The sequence below is a fragment of the Sebastes fasciatus genome, chromosome 2, assembly GCF_043250625.1.
Source record: "Sebastes fasciatus isolate fSebFas1 chromosome 2, fSebFas1.pri, whole genome shotgun sequence".
Classification (NCBI taxonomy): Eukaryota; Metazoa; Chordata; class Actinopteri; order Perciformes; family Sebastidae; genus Sebastes; species Sebastes fasciatus.
In genome coordinates, this window is record NC_133796.1 from 39,353,934 (window position 1) to 39,367,521 (window position 13,588).

A 13,588-nucleotide genomic window follows, 5' to 3' on the forward strand; every position below is an offset into this window, starting at 1 on the left:
TCCAGAGCAACACAGCTGTGCAAATGACAGCTGCACTGCACTGTTTGTATGCACTGTTTGGTGCATAGAAAAGAAAAGGCTTCACTAGAAGTCTGTGTGAGGATTTAATAAAGAGCAGGGATAACCTCATCTGTCAATCAATGGTGTAAAAGATTGATCTCATTCCAGTGAACACCCTCAGGTTCTGTCCACTAAGTGTCCGCCATCCAGACTAAATACATTAGATGCAGAACCAGACAGTGTTTACAAGGACCCAGTGACCTTATAATGATTCCGTACCGGCTTCTGTGAATGTACAGTACACATCATTCAAAGGTCTTCCAATGTATGTTCTGTCTCAGCATTGATCTCCAAACCTCACAACATGTTGTTTTCAAAGAGCTTTCACTTTCAACAAAACAGATGTTCACGTTGACCAGAAAACACATTACAACCCTGCTGATCCAGCTGCCCTTATGTCAGACTCACAGTACAGGACATGAGCAAAGAGCATAACTATCATTGGATGGATTGCATAAAGGTGACGGGTCATTTGGGGAAAGTGGGGCAAAGCAGCAGAAAGAAGTGTGGTTTTAGTGGTACAAAGTAATATAGAGATTAATATATTTCTGGATTAATGCATTACATAGTCAAGTCAAATTTATTTGTATAGCACATTTAAAACAACATGAGCTGGCCAGAGTGCTTTACAGACATAGGCAGAATAATAACAGGTCAACAGAGCAGACAACAAAATCACACATATCCACAGATAGAGACCTAGATAAAATCCATGAGTAAAAGACTGTTATAATGAGCATTATAAAAGGCCAATTAGTAATCACAATTTAAGTGCATTCAAAAGCCAAAGAAAAGAGGTGGACCTTGAGCTTTGCTTTGAAAGACTCTGTAGAGGGAGCAGATCTGATGTGGTGGGGCAGTTTGTTCCACAGACTGGGGCCTGCAACTGAGAAGGCGCGGTCGCCCCTTGAGCTTCCGCCGAGCCCGAGGGATGACCAGAAGTGACTGGTAGGAAGACCTGAGTAACCTAGGTGGGGTATAGGGCAGGGGTCGGCAACCTTTACTATCAAAAGAGCCATTTTAGGCAAAAACAACACAAAAAAAAATCTGTCTGGAGCCGGAAAACATTTGAGCATTGTGATGAAGGTAACACAGTTCATAGTCTAAGTATATAGTATATAAGTCTAATGCAGTGAGGGCCAAAGTGCAAATGTACTACGGAGTATTAGGGCAATATTGAGGGAAAAAAATCTGAGATTTCCAGAATAAAGTTATAATATTATGAGAAAAAAAGTCGTAATATTACGAGAATAAAATCATAACTTTACGAGAAAAAAAAGTCGTAAGTGAGTAACGTTATCGTCTCCGACCAAAACTCCGGTGTATTCCCTGTTCCTTCTGGCCGCGGTCGGGAGGCTGAAGCAGGAAACACAGTATCAGCATTGATTCATGGAGAGACCTTCGTCTGGTCAGCTAACATTACTGCCAAGCAGCTGAAATATAGAGTGATATTGTGGTTTTAGCTGACGTGTGTCTCCTCACTGTGTTAAATGATGCTCGTTCATGTCTATGTAGAGCGAGCACGAGCGCGAGCAACAGGACGCTGACTTTCGTTGACTTAACGGCCACAGGTGTCGCTGTTAACAAGCAATTTCTGATTCTTACATAGAGTCCCTTCAACACATAGACTTGGTGCGTAAACTCTGTTTATGAGAACAGGAATGAAAAGATTGGAGCGCCTCTCTTTTTTACCACACCATGAATGCCTACTACGTGTTGGAGATGGTCCAAAAGTGTGCAGCAGGGGTCGACCGTATAAAAAAACAGCAGGAGGTCCGACTCAATTAAAATTGCATGATTTCTAGAGACTAAGAAGCAGTAAGTCATTTGTTACCCTCAGCAGAACTGACTCAGTACTGTGGTGCATCCTTAAACCTGACTACAATTGATCCAGAATGTTGTTTTGATCCAAATAACACATAAGATAGTAGATTCAAAGATGGCTCCTCGGATGCCCCGGGATACATAATCAGTGACGTGATGTGACCCAGCCGGGGTTGATTAGGCCAGACTTGTGTCCCAGCGGCATCAGCCTATGGATCTCCCCTTTTGTCATAAATGTTGTGCTTCATGAATTCCATGCAGTCCTACTGTTTGTAATATAGGTCATACATGCAGCTCTCCCATATATCCTCCATGCCATGTTGAAATTGAACCAGAGTAACCTCTGCCTATGTCACAGAGGTTATCCGAGAGGTGATAGACAGAGCAAACAGACAACTTCAAAAGAATCAACTCTTCCTATGTCATCACAAGTGCTTGTATGGGCTTCATTCTGTTATGCTCAACATAAATAGGATGTTTAATGCCATATCATACCCTCCAGCCCCTGACCTGGTGAAGGGCAGGGCTGCGATAGGCTCAGCAAACACAGACAGGATCATTCTATTTGTCTGGTTTGTTCAGATGAAATTGTGTTCATTATTAATGTCTCCAGAAGTTACGAAGCTCTACTGATGAAATACTTACTCACCCCAGTGACTTAAAGGTCCCATATCGTGCTCATTTTCAGGTTCATACTTGTATTTTGGGTTTCTACTAGAACATGTTTACATGCTGTAATGTTAAAAAACAACAGCTTGGGTCAATTGCTTACCTCCTGTCAGCTGATTTTATTTACATACACTGCAACAGGAAATAAACTGGGACACATTTAGAATGTTTACATTTAAAACCGTTTAATGATCTATATATTGTATATTTGTGACATCACAAATGGACAGAAATCCGGCTTGTTTCAAACGCACAATTTCTGAATACGGGCTGTGTGTGTTTCTCCGTATATTGAACGCTTTGATACTTTCACAGTATTTATATAGCACTTAAACCTGCTTTATAATATAAAAGACATGAAAATCTCACTTTTTACAATATGAGACCTTTAAACATACAAAGACATACATGCTCTTAATACAGGCGTGTCAGGAGGTGCACCAGATGGCAATGCCCACACAGTCCAGTCTGTGCCAGACAGCTGCAGGGACACGTGTGCATATGTGATCAGCTGTGTTTGAAAATCAGTAAAGTGTTGCGAAATGCAATCCAGTTATCAAATGTGTTTGAGTAGACAGGTGCTGGTGAAGGTGAAATAATTCGGAGATGTTTTTTTAACCCAGTATGTACTGCAGGCTTGTTGAGGCAGTTCCACGTCTAAAGTTGAGTCACGACTCACAATCACATTACAAGTATAGAGGGGCAGTTATGCATAACAATTGTGCATTTTGCGATAAAAACAACAAATTTGGCACGGATGTAGGTTTATATGTTGTGAAAAGATATAGATATCGGGGCGCCGCCAATTTCGCCCCTGGGGGCCGTGGCGCCCAGTTTGGAAATAGGCGCTAAGTATTCCTAAATGTTGCCTAAAACTGATTTTATGACTCTTGATGATTTAAAGGTCCCATATCGTGCTCATTTTCAGTATCATGCTTGTATTTTGTGTTTCTACTAGAACATGTTTACATGCTGTAATGTTAAAAAAAAACTTTATTTTCCTCACAAGGGTACTTTTTATACGCTAATAACCTGAGAAAAAATGCGAAAACCAAATAAAAGGAGCATGGTCACTTCAGGGTCATACTTCACCCCCTCGCCTTCGTGATAGAATGACAACCAATACACCGTTAGAACGGCAAGATCTTCAGCTTTCCATCAGTGTATCTTTTCATTAGCAGTAAAATTGACAAAGATATTGATGGATACATTTCATGGTCGCCAGTAACCTCTAATCACAGTTCATACTGAACTCTGGTGTAACTTTGGGTTATATTGCTAACTAGCCGTGATATATGACCAACTAAAGTAGAAAGTAAAGCTGAAAGTCTTTCAGATCTTTGAATATAAACCATTATGACATTCATGGCATTTGAACATTTTGATTTGAACGTTGTGTTAGTTCAAATTATTTTTGTAGTGAGACCATTTTTTTAAACTTCTTCTCCTCACTGTATAAAATGACCTGTGGTGACCTCTAGGATAATCACAGCCTCATGAAACTATACAGCCACAAACTAGAGACCTAAAGCATTCAGAGGATGGGTGGCTTTTCCTAGCTAGATTCACAATAAGGGGGTTTCTGAGCAGTTTACACAACAGAAGTGCTCGCCATCCAATCGCCGAAAAATGCAATTCTCGCAGAAATCTCAAAATGTCAAAAGTTTTTGACCCCCAAATCACAGCGTGGCTTTTTCTATGGTGTTCCTCAAGGTCTTGGTGTCTTAATGTGGTATTTTGAAGGGATTATTGAGCATTTTATCAATTCTTCAGAGGTAAAAAACTGCAACAACTCATGAGACATAATAGAGCATGGGGGTGACCATCATATACTTCGATCATAATGTCTAAACCCTAAGACACTTTCACAATTTATTTTAAATAATTTTATTCATTCATTCATGTTTATTACAGATTAATGACTAAAACAACTTGACACACAGTGCTGAGCTGCATCTCAAATTAAATTTCAGGTTCCCAGCTTTCAGTTGATGTACACAACTTCTATGTGACATCTACCGTTGACCTGCAATCTCCCCCTAAAGACCTCCTGGATCCCCCTAAAACAGATTATAGTGGGTCTATAGTGGGTCTCAGAGGGTTAATGTCATACAAAATACCTGTATCTGGAGGAGCTTCAGGTAGTTTTCATCATATTACCTATCTTTGGACCGTCGTCTGCATATTGCACACCGAAAACTTCATACATGAATCTATCTAACAATCAGCGCAGTCGCCAGGGTTACAGACATGCAGTGATTCCTCCTGTGTTCGACATGCTTCAGTCTCGTCACTAGATGGCAGCACACCATTTAAATTGACACTCAGTGGGTGAGCTAAAGGCAACATCAGTCACCAGCTTGATGTTATGAACATTCAGACCATCCTTTTTTTCTGGGATGTCTAATTTTAGGATGAATTGTTAAGGTTGGGGCTACAGCTACTGCCACCTACAGCACACCAGCCTCCTCCTCCTCCATCATCACCTCTGATACAACCTCCATCACCCACTTCCAACACCTCCTCTGAGACCATAGATAGATAGATAGATAGATAGATAGATAGATAGATAGATAGATAGATAGATAGATAGATAGATAGATAGGTAGTTAGATAACTTGATAGATAGATAGATAGATAGATAGATAGATAGATAGATAGATAGATAGATAGATAATAATAATAATAATAATAATTTTATCTGTAGAGCACTTTTCAAGCCCAAAGCACAAAGTGCTTTCCAAGGAAATTCACATCTTAGACAGCAGAATACAATGAAACATAAATAATGAAATAAAAAACAATAGAATGGGAAAATAAAGAAACAAGCATATACATATTCATACAATTACATATGCACATACATACTCATCAGCACACAAGCATACAAAAGACTAAAATTCAGCTGGATGGAAAAGCCATTCTATAAAAGTGAGTTTTAAGACTGGATTTAAAAGTCGTGACAGAGTCAGCTGATCTGATGCTCAGTGGAAGACGGTTCCAGAGTCGTGGAGCCAGTACTGCAAAAGCTCGATCACCTTTTGTTTTTAACCTGGTCTTTGGAACAGTTAAAAGACCCAGACTGGCAGACCTGAGGGGCCTGTTGAGGCCAGTACCGTGTGAGGAGCTCATGTTATATACTCCGGTGCCAGGTCATTCAGAGCTTTATATGTGATTAAAAGCATTTTAAAATCAATTCTAAAAGAGACTGGGAGCCAATGAAGTGAAGCCAGAATTGGTGTAATGTGAGAGAAACGCTTAGTTTTGGTCAGTTTTGGTCTAGCTGCAGAGTTCTGAACTATTTGGAGCTGCTATGTTGCTCGATTGTTTTAGCAAGTATACAAGGCGTTACAGTTATCGAGACAGGATGATATCAGGGCATGTATCATTTTCTCTGTGTTTCTGAAAGAGAGAACTGATCTAATTTTAGAAATATTTCTTAGTTGATAAAAACATGACTGGACTACTTTCTTTACATGTTGCTCTAGACTCAAGTTACTGTCCAGGATAACACCCAGATTTCTCGTGGCTGACTTTACGTTGGGAGTAAGAGGGCCAAGGAGAGGCTGTACTTGATTTGAGATGTGGTCTGGACCAATGATGACTACTTCAGTTTTGTCAGAGTTGAGTTTTAAGAAGTTTTGGGACATCCAAAAAGATAGATAGATAGATAGATAGATAGATAGATAGATAGATAGATAGATAGATAGATAGATAGATAGATAGATAGATAGTAACTTTATTGCTTGCGTTATAAGTAAAAAGGCACAAGTTCGTAGTACAAAGTATATATAAAAGAAAAATATACCAGATATAAGAATACCAGGAGATGTAGAACTGTTAAAACTGAATATAGTGCAGGGTAAAAACTGAAATACGGGACCTATTAAAATTAAAAATGTGAATATAGTGCAAAAAGGGATATAGTGCTGGATGATAAAATATAGGAGATATAGAGACCAGGGGGTTAAGACATGTCAAATATGGAATATGATGCGGGATAAGAACTGAGGTAGGCTAGGAGTTTTTTTTTAAAATAGACTAAAGTGCAGAATAAAGCTGTACATTGTTTGTAGAATACAGTAAAAACAAGTCTATAAAGGTGCAGAGTAGAGCTGTTTGTGGTGTGCAGAATTTTAAAAAAAAAGTAGCTATCCATCTCTTCCAGTAAGACCCCATCCTCCTCTACTCCACCCATTTCCAACATTATCTGAATGAGACCAATGTATTATTGGAATATGGATTTATGGATTTCTTGGACACAAAGTTGTAAAAGGTTCAAAATTTGTTATTTCACATCAATATATGTCTGTTTTAATAAAAAAATTTTATTTGAAAAATTGCTTTTGTCCTGAGTGTTGTACATCAGTATTGTAAAAATAAATTAATACATTTAAAATCTCTCTTTACCCCGCCTTCACCCAATGTCGTGACCCTGAATAGGATAAGCGGTTACAGATAATGGATGGATGGATGGATCTCTCTTTAAGTGCCCTGACCTGGGGGGGTCAGTTAATACTGTTTAATGCATTACATACATTCCATCACATAGCCGGTGTTGTAGATATAAGAGTTTCGTGGCTTGGTAGCCATTTGTCCATGTGTGCCCCATCTCACCAAAAGATGTCAGCATCCATTTGGAATCAAGTGACGTAAACGTTTTCACTCTCGGCCTCCCTAAACTGCTGGGATTGTGAATAAACGGAGCTGCGGGGTCTCACCGCTGAGGGCTACTGGGAGGTCTCTTCAGATTCCTGTCTGACAGCGAGGGTCCTCCACTCTATCTGGAGAGCCCCTTCACCTCCAACCAGCAGAGAGCAAGGCCTGAGCCCCGGCTACACACACACACACACACACACACACACACTCAATTATTCCAGACAAATTATGGACACTGGGGGGGATGCTTCGGCCATACGTGGTCTGGCGGGGGAACATTTAACTCATTGTTTCCCCCTAATCTGCACCTCCACCCTTCTAGTGACCCCCGCTGCCAGGCTCCCCCCCCCCCCCTTCACCACCACCCTACTATGAAATATGTCTTCTTTTTCTGAACTAATTTGTTCACGACTTCCTTGATTTCATTTAATGTATTTCATGTTGTAAAAATATCCCTTTGTAAAGGATTCCCTTTGAAGGAAAGTCGTATCCCATCTCATCCCGTCTGGATCTTTCCCTCTTTATTCTCATGCATTTCTGTCACCATTTTCTTTTCTGACCATAAGGCTAAAAGAAGAAGAGGGAGGGAAAAAAACAACTTGATTGGCCGTCGGGAGGTAGAGGTCAGAGGTCAGACTGGGGTGAGCTGACATGGGCAGTAATGAGAGACTGACCCTCATTAGATCTAACTCCTGATGGGATGACAATGAGAGCTGATGAGGCCGGTCAGGTGTAACGAGCAGCACAACAACACTGGTCAACGGGCAGGAAGGATTTAGGGAGGAAGATTTACTTTACAGTACCCGATTATATATAGGAGTGTGTATGCATTGGTATATATGACTGTACACTGTATATGAAGAGTGTGTGTCATAAAGGACAAAAACTGACCCAAGTTAACAAATACCAGAATTTCTCTTTTATCCTCTAGATTTACAGGAGCCTTGGGGATAATAAGTTACAACTAGAATGGCACTCGCGCAGAGCGCAGAGCTCCGCCGAGGTGCATGACTTTAAAAACAGATCACAGCTCCCAGCTGGCGGCACCGTGAGGTGGTCGGCGTATTATTAACACGGTGCGTGTCTGTGTAACGTATCGGCGGATGCCTCTCTCATTCAGCAGCCTTGTTATGTCTGTATAACGTTACACTACGTTGTCTCTCATCCCGTCATCTACTGCTTTTTTCTTTCTCACCGCAGACGGCCAGCAGCTCCCGCACACACATCCACACGCGTATCTCTCTGCTCTCAGAAGGAGAAGGAAGGCGGGGTCATGCGTCATCAACGCGTCATCAGCTACACTGCGCATGTGTTATACCCTGTGGTCTTAATGCTCAGGCTGATCGGAATTCCTAAACAAATTCCTGAATCCAGATCATGATTCGGATCGCCAACAAAATCTAATGGATTGTTCATTGTGCTACACCCCAGCCCTCTAAAAAATTTTATTCAAATCCATCGCGAGTATTTTGGAATAATCCTGCTAACAGACAGACAGGCAAACAAACAAACAACAAACCAACGCCGGTGAAAACTATACCTCCTTCCTTGGAATGAGGCAATAAGATTAAGGGAGTTTAGTTGCCATGGTCACAATAATAACCAGGTGGTTAAGGTTAGTCAGCGACTGTGGTCATGGTTAAAAGTAAAAACTGTCTGTAGGAAACAGGAAACAAACAGCGGCTTCTGGTGTCACATTTTTGTGGAAGCCACCTTCCACCCCTCTGTGTCCGTATATAACGTCACCTGATCTGACTTCCTCCTTTGCTTCCTCCTAGTGCTCGTAGTTCCTACGACCACTAGAGGGTGCAGTCAGTTGAACATAAACTCGTGTCGTTTTGGGGCAGTTCCTGAAAAGACTGATTCTGTCATTTTTCTTGGGAGAACAGTCTCACATTACGTCCCCGTCCTCCAGTGGTCCCAGCGATACGGCCTGGGTCTCCGGCAGCGTGTTGTCGTGTTGGCTTCCAGCGGGGACCGGCGGAACCTCTGCTACTGCTCCGACTGCAGATCGTAGGCAACAGCGAAGCTGGATCTGGGTCTGTCTGCTTTTACTTGAGTAAAGTGTTTGGCTACTCTACCCACCACTGTCAGCTGGTCATGACTTCCTATAGCTCAGAGCAGTAGCTTACAGTTCTTGATCCAGTTCTGGATCCAAGTCTGACTGTCCCAAGGTTGTGAGCTGATAAGCAGTCTGTCTACTCGTCTCTGTGCTCTCGAACTCACAACATTCACAGGCTTGCAGGAGAAACAACACCACACACTTAGATAGTGTGAAGCCCTTTGCTCCAGACATCTCCAGATGCTACTGTCTTACTGATTGACTTTGACCTGGAGCATATACCACGTGACCTGTGAGTAGGTATGCACATTTACATATATGCGATCCAATGACAACATGTGACAACGCACATAGTGTTGTTTAAACGCAAGGACAAGTTTTAAATTTGAGGAACATAAAAAACGCACAAATATTATATAATCAAATTTAGATTATGATATGTTTTAGAGTATTTATAATGATTGGATTATTAAAGAAATACTATCGGTCTATTGATCCCAATTAAGACTATAAAACCCCTTGGCTGGTACTGCGTGGCTTACATGGCACAATATCTGCCCTATAGTGTTTAGGGGACTTTAACTATGCTAACACCTGTCCTTATATAGTGTTTAGAGAGCGCTATGCTAACACCTGCCCTTATATAGAGTTTAGGGGGTGTTACCTATGCTAATATATGTCCTTAAGTAGTGTTTAGGAGGCGTTACCTATGCTAACACATGTCCTTATATAGTGTTTAGAGAACGCTATGTTAACACCTGTCCTCATATAGCATTTAGGGAACGCTATGCTAACACATGTCCTTATATAGTGTTTAGAGAGCGCTATGCTAACACCTGCCCTTATATAGAGTTTAGGGGGCGTTACCTATGCTAACACATGTCCTTATATAGTGTTTAGGGGGTATTACCTATGCTAATATATGTCCTTAAGTAGTGTTTAGGAGGCGTTACCTATGCTAACACATGTCCTTATATAGTGTTTAGAGAACGCTATGTTAACACCTGTCCTCATATAGCATTTAGGGAACGCTATGCTAACACATGTCCTTATATAGTGTTTAGAGAGCGCTATGCTAACACCTGCCCTTATATAGTGTTCAGGGGGCATTACCTATGCTAACACCTGTCCTCATATAGCATTTAGGGAACGCTATGCTAACACCTGCCCTTATATAGTGTTTAGGGAGCGTTACCTATGCTAATATATGTACTTATATAGTGTTTAGGAGGCGTTACCTATGCTAACACCTGTCGTTATATAGTGTTTAGGGGGTATTACCTATGCTAGAATATGTCCTTAAGTAGTGTTTAGGAGGCGTTACCTATGCTAACACCTGTCATTTTATAGTGTATAGGAGGCGTTACCTATGCTAACACATGTCCTTATATAGTGTTTAGGGGGTATTACCTATGCTAACACCTGTCCTTATATAGTGTTTAGGGGGCATTACCTATGCTAACACCTGTCCTTATATAGTGTTTAGGAGGCGTTACCTATGCTAACACCTGTCCTTATATAGTGTTTAGGGGGTATTACCTATGCTAACACCTGTCCTTATATAGTGTTTAGGGGGAATTACCTATGCTAACACCTGTCCTTATATGGTGTTTAGGAGGCGTTACCTATACTAATAACTGTCATTTTATAGTGTATAGGAGGCGTTACCTATGCTAACACATGTCCTTATATAGTGTTTAGGGGACATTACCTATGCTAACACCTGTCCTTATATAGTGTTTAGGAGGCGTTACCTATGCTAACACCTGTCCTTATATAGTGTTTAGGAGGCGTTACCTATGCTAACACCTGTCCTTAGGGGGCGTTACAATCAAGTGGGATCCATCATTGAGCACACCTGGGTTAGAACAGATGTGGATGGTTAAAAACATTCGGTGCATCTGAAGTTGACTTCTCTTATTTATTATTTATTAACAGAAAATATAAGAGAACTTTAAGAGATTGTTGCTGCATGATGCCCAATGTTGACTGTTGTAAAGGTCCAGATGCTTAACTCACTAACAGTTGATTGCTGACCAGAGGCCTGACGCTTACATGTTTTTTTCACAATAAATGCAAAAATATAGGCTCCACAGTAGCTCAGTGGTTCCCGACCTTTTTTGCTTGTAATTCCTTCATATGCAACACCTCATAGGTTGTCTATAAATTGTAAGCTGTTGGATCAACTGTTTCACTTGAATCATTTTTAAAGGCCTGAAAGATTAAAACTACCGTATTTCACAAGAAAAGTCCAAAAAATAAACACAATTTTGTTTAAAATTTTTATTTTTTTATTTTACCTACCTGTGTGATCATATTGCGATCCAAGGTTAATCTCGAGACCCCTCGTAGGGGTCCCGGATCCCCAGGTTGGGAACCACTTCTCTAACCAACTGATTTACAGCAGGTCCTCTTGTGACCTCGCTTCCTGCCGCCAACAGCTTACTTATTCGTGAGTGACAGCGCTGCATGCTTGGCTGATACAGTCTTAAGGTGCGCTTGATGGATGAGCCGACGTCCAAAAGATCTGTTTGCCTTGTTGCTTTCAAAGGCCTAGCGTGACCCGCCGGCATGGATCAAGATGTGAGCCTTTACTTCGACTACACCGGAACACCAACAGGTTTTGACCTCAGACAACAAGATCCAACATCATGTGGAGACTGCACATCAATAAACACTTTGAAACCGCACCGCCGGCCTCAATAGCCATCCGTGGCCCCAACAAAGCCTCGCTGTGACACAAAGACAACACAATTGGAAAACAGGAATGCATGAGTTGAGAAAAGGAAGGGCTGGGTGGGAGAGAGGTTGATGTTGGGGTGGGAGGGGGGGTTAAGAAACCATTTCAAATCATTTGATGCAGAAGCTGAGCAGCAACCGTTTGACTGCTCGGAGGACTATATGGACTGTGACTTTCAGGGCCTGTTTACTCTAAAGTGATGCAGGTTTTGAAAGGAGCCTCTGAAGTGACAGCTTTTTCTCTCTTTCTGTCCCTGTGTGGTGCAGGGACCCGACCGGGGCCCAGAGACACTTACATCACTGGGCCGTGACAGCTACACACATACACGGACACACAAACACACACACAGAGTGTTGGCTCCAGGCCTTTTGTTACTGGGTCCTGGTCCACTGATCTTCCTCGTTGCTGAAGGACAATAAAGGGGGCAGCCAGTCAAACAGGCAGTCAGTCAGCTACTGTCTGCTTCCCAGTAACATAGCAGGCAGTCGCACGGGCAGAACTAATCTGGGAATGTCTCTCCAACTCTTTTCTGAAAAAGCATAAAACAAAAGAAAAACATGGACCCACCACTAAAATCCTATTCTTATAATGACGTTGTTATTATTATTATTGGGACTTCATTAAACCATTAACGTACCACACAACCTCTGGATACAACTGGATAGTTCATTCAACACTTGGATTCAGATCTGTCTGGAATAAAAAAAAAAAAAATGGATTCAAAGCCTTCGCTTTTAGATATCACCACTGCCGCCATTTTTCATAATACAGTAAGAACACAACGTCTTGAGATCTTTTACTTAAGTAAAGGCAATGTAAGAATGGAAAGTGTTGCAATCAAAACTCCACTGAAGCAAAAGGAAACAAGGATCAGCAGTAAAATATACAGTTTCCACAGTAAAAGTAGCCAGACTCGAGAATGAGGTGCTAATGTGTAAATAGCATTTTAAAGCTGCAGCTGCTCCCACTTATTAATCTAATTTCATTATACTGTCGGATAGGTTAAACTAAAGCAGCGCTTCTTATTTTAAAAACGCTTTGTTTGTTTATAAAATGTTAATATACAAAGAAACCAGTAGTTGTCACATAAAATGAAACAGTAGAGATTAAAAGATCTGTATTTTTACAGAATGGACGCAAAACTCAGACACAACTTAAAGTGCCTTATCAAAACAACATAAACAAAATGATAATAGAGAAAATAATATGAAGCAGTACAGTTTCAATGTACTTACACGGCATTAATAAATAGCCCCGAAGCGAATAAAAATGTGCTTTTTTGGCCATTTGGGGACACAACATTCATTACATAAGGACAACGTACATTAATCAACATTTCTGTAATTGTGCTGGTGTTAGCAAGCTGGCTAATTTTGAATTGCAGTGCTTTGGCGAGATGTTTTGAAACCAGTGAAGGGATGGTTAACATTTACAGACAGAAGACAACAAGACACCATAAGGACAGCAACAAAATAAGCATTCTCAAGACAGTGCACAAGCCATGCAGGGATACAGGAAACAGTAAAACATTAGTACAATAATGCAGCAACAATATCCACAATTCCATACATGTA

The 13,588-nt window shown here is 41.0% G+C and overlaps 1 long non-coding RNA gene across 1 annotated transcript in view; it reads left to right on the forward strand.

Moving 5' to 3' along the window:
• The first annotated feature begins 1,049 nt into the window (after nucleotides 1–1,049).
• Nucleotides 1,050–13,588, forward strand: part of LOC141760622 (uncharacterized) — a 210,709-nt gene continuing 198,170 nt past the window's right edge. The window contains exon 1 of the long non-coding RNA XR_012592409.1: nucleotides 1,050–1,339. This is a non-coding gene — a long non-coding RNA (uncharacterized LOC141760622). The remainder of the gene's footprint in view (nucleotides 1,340–13,588) is intronic.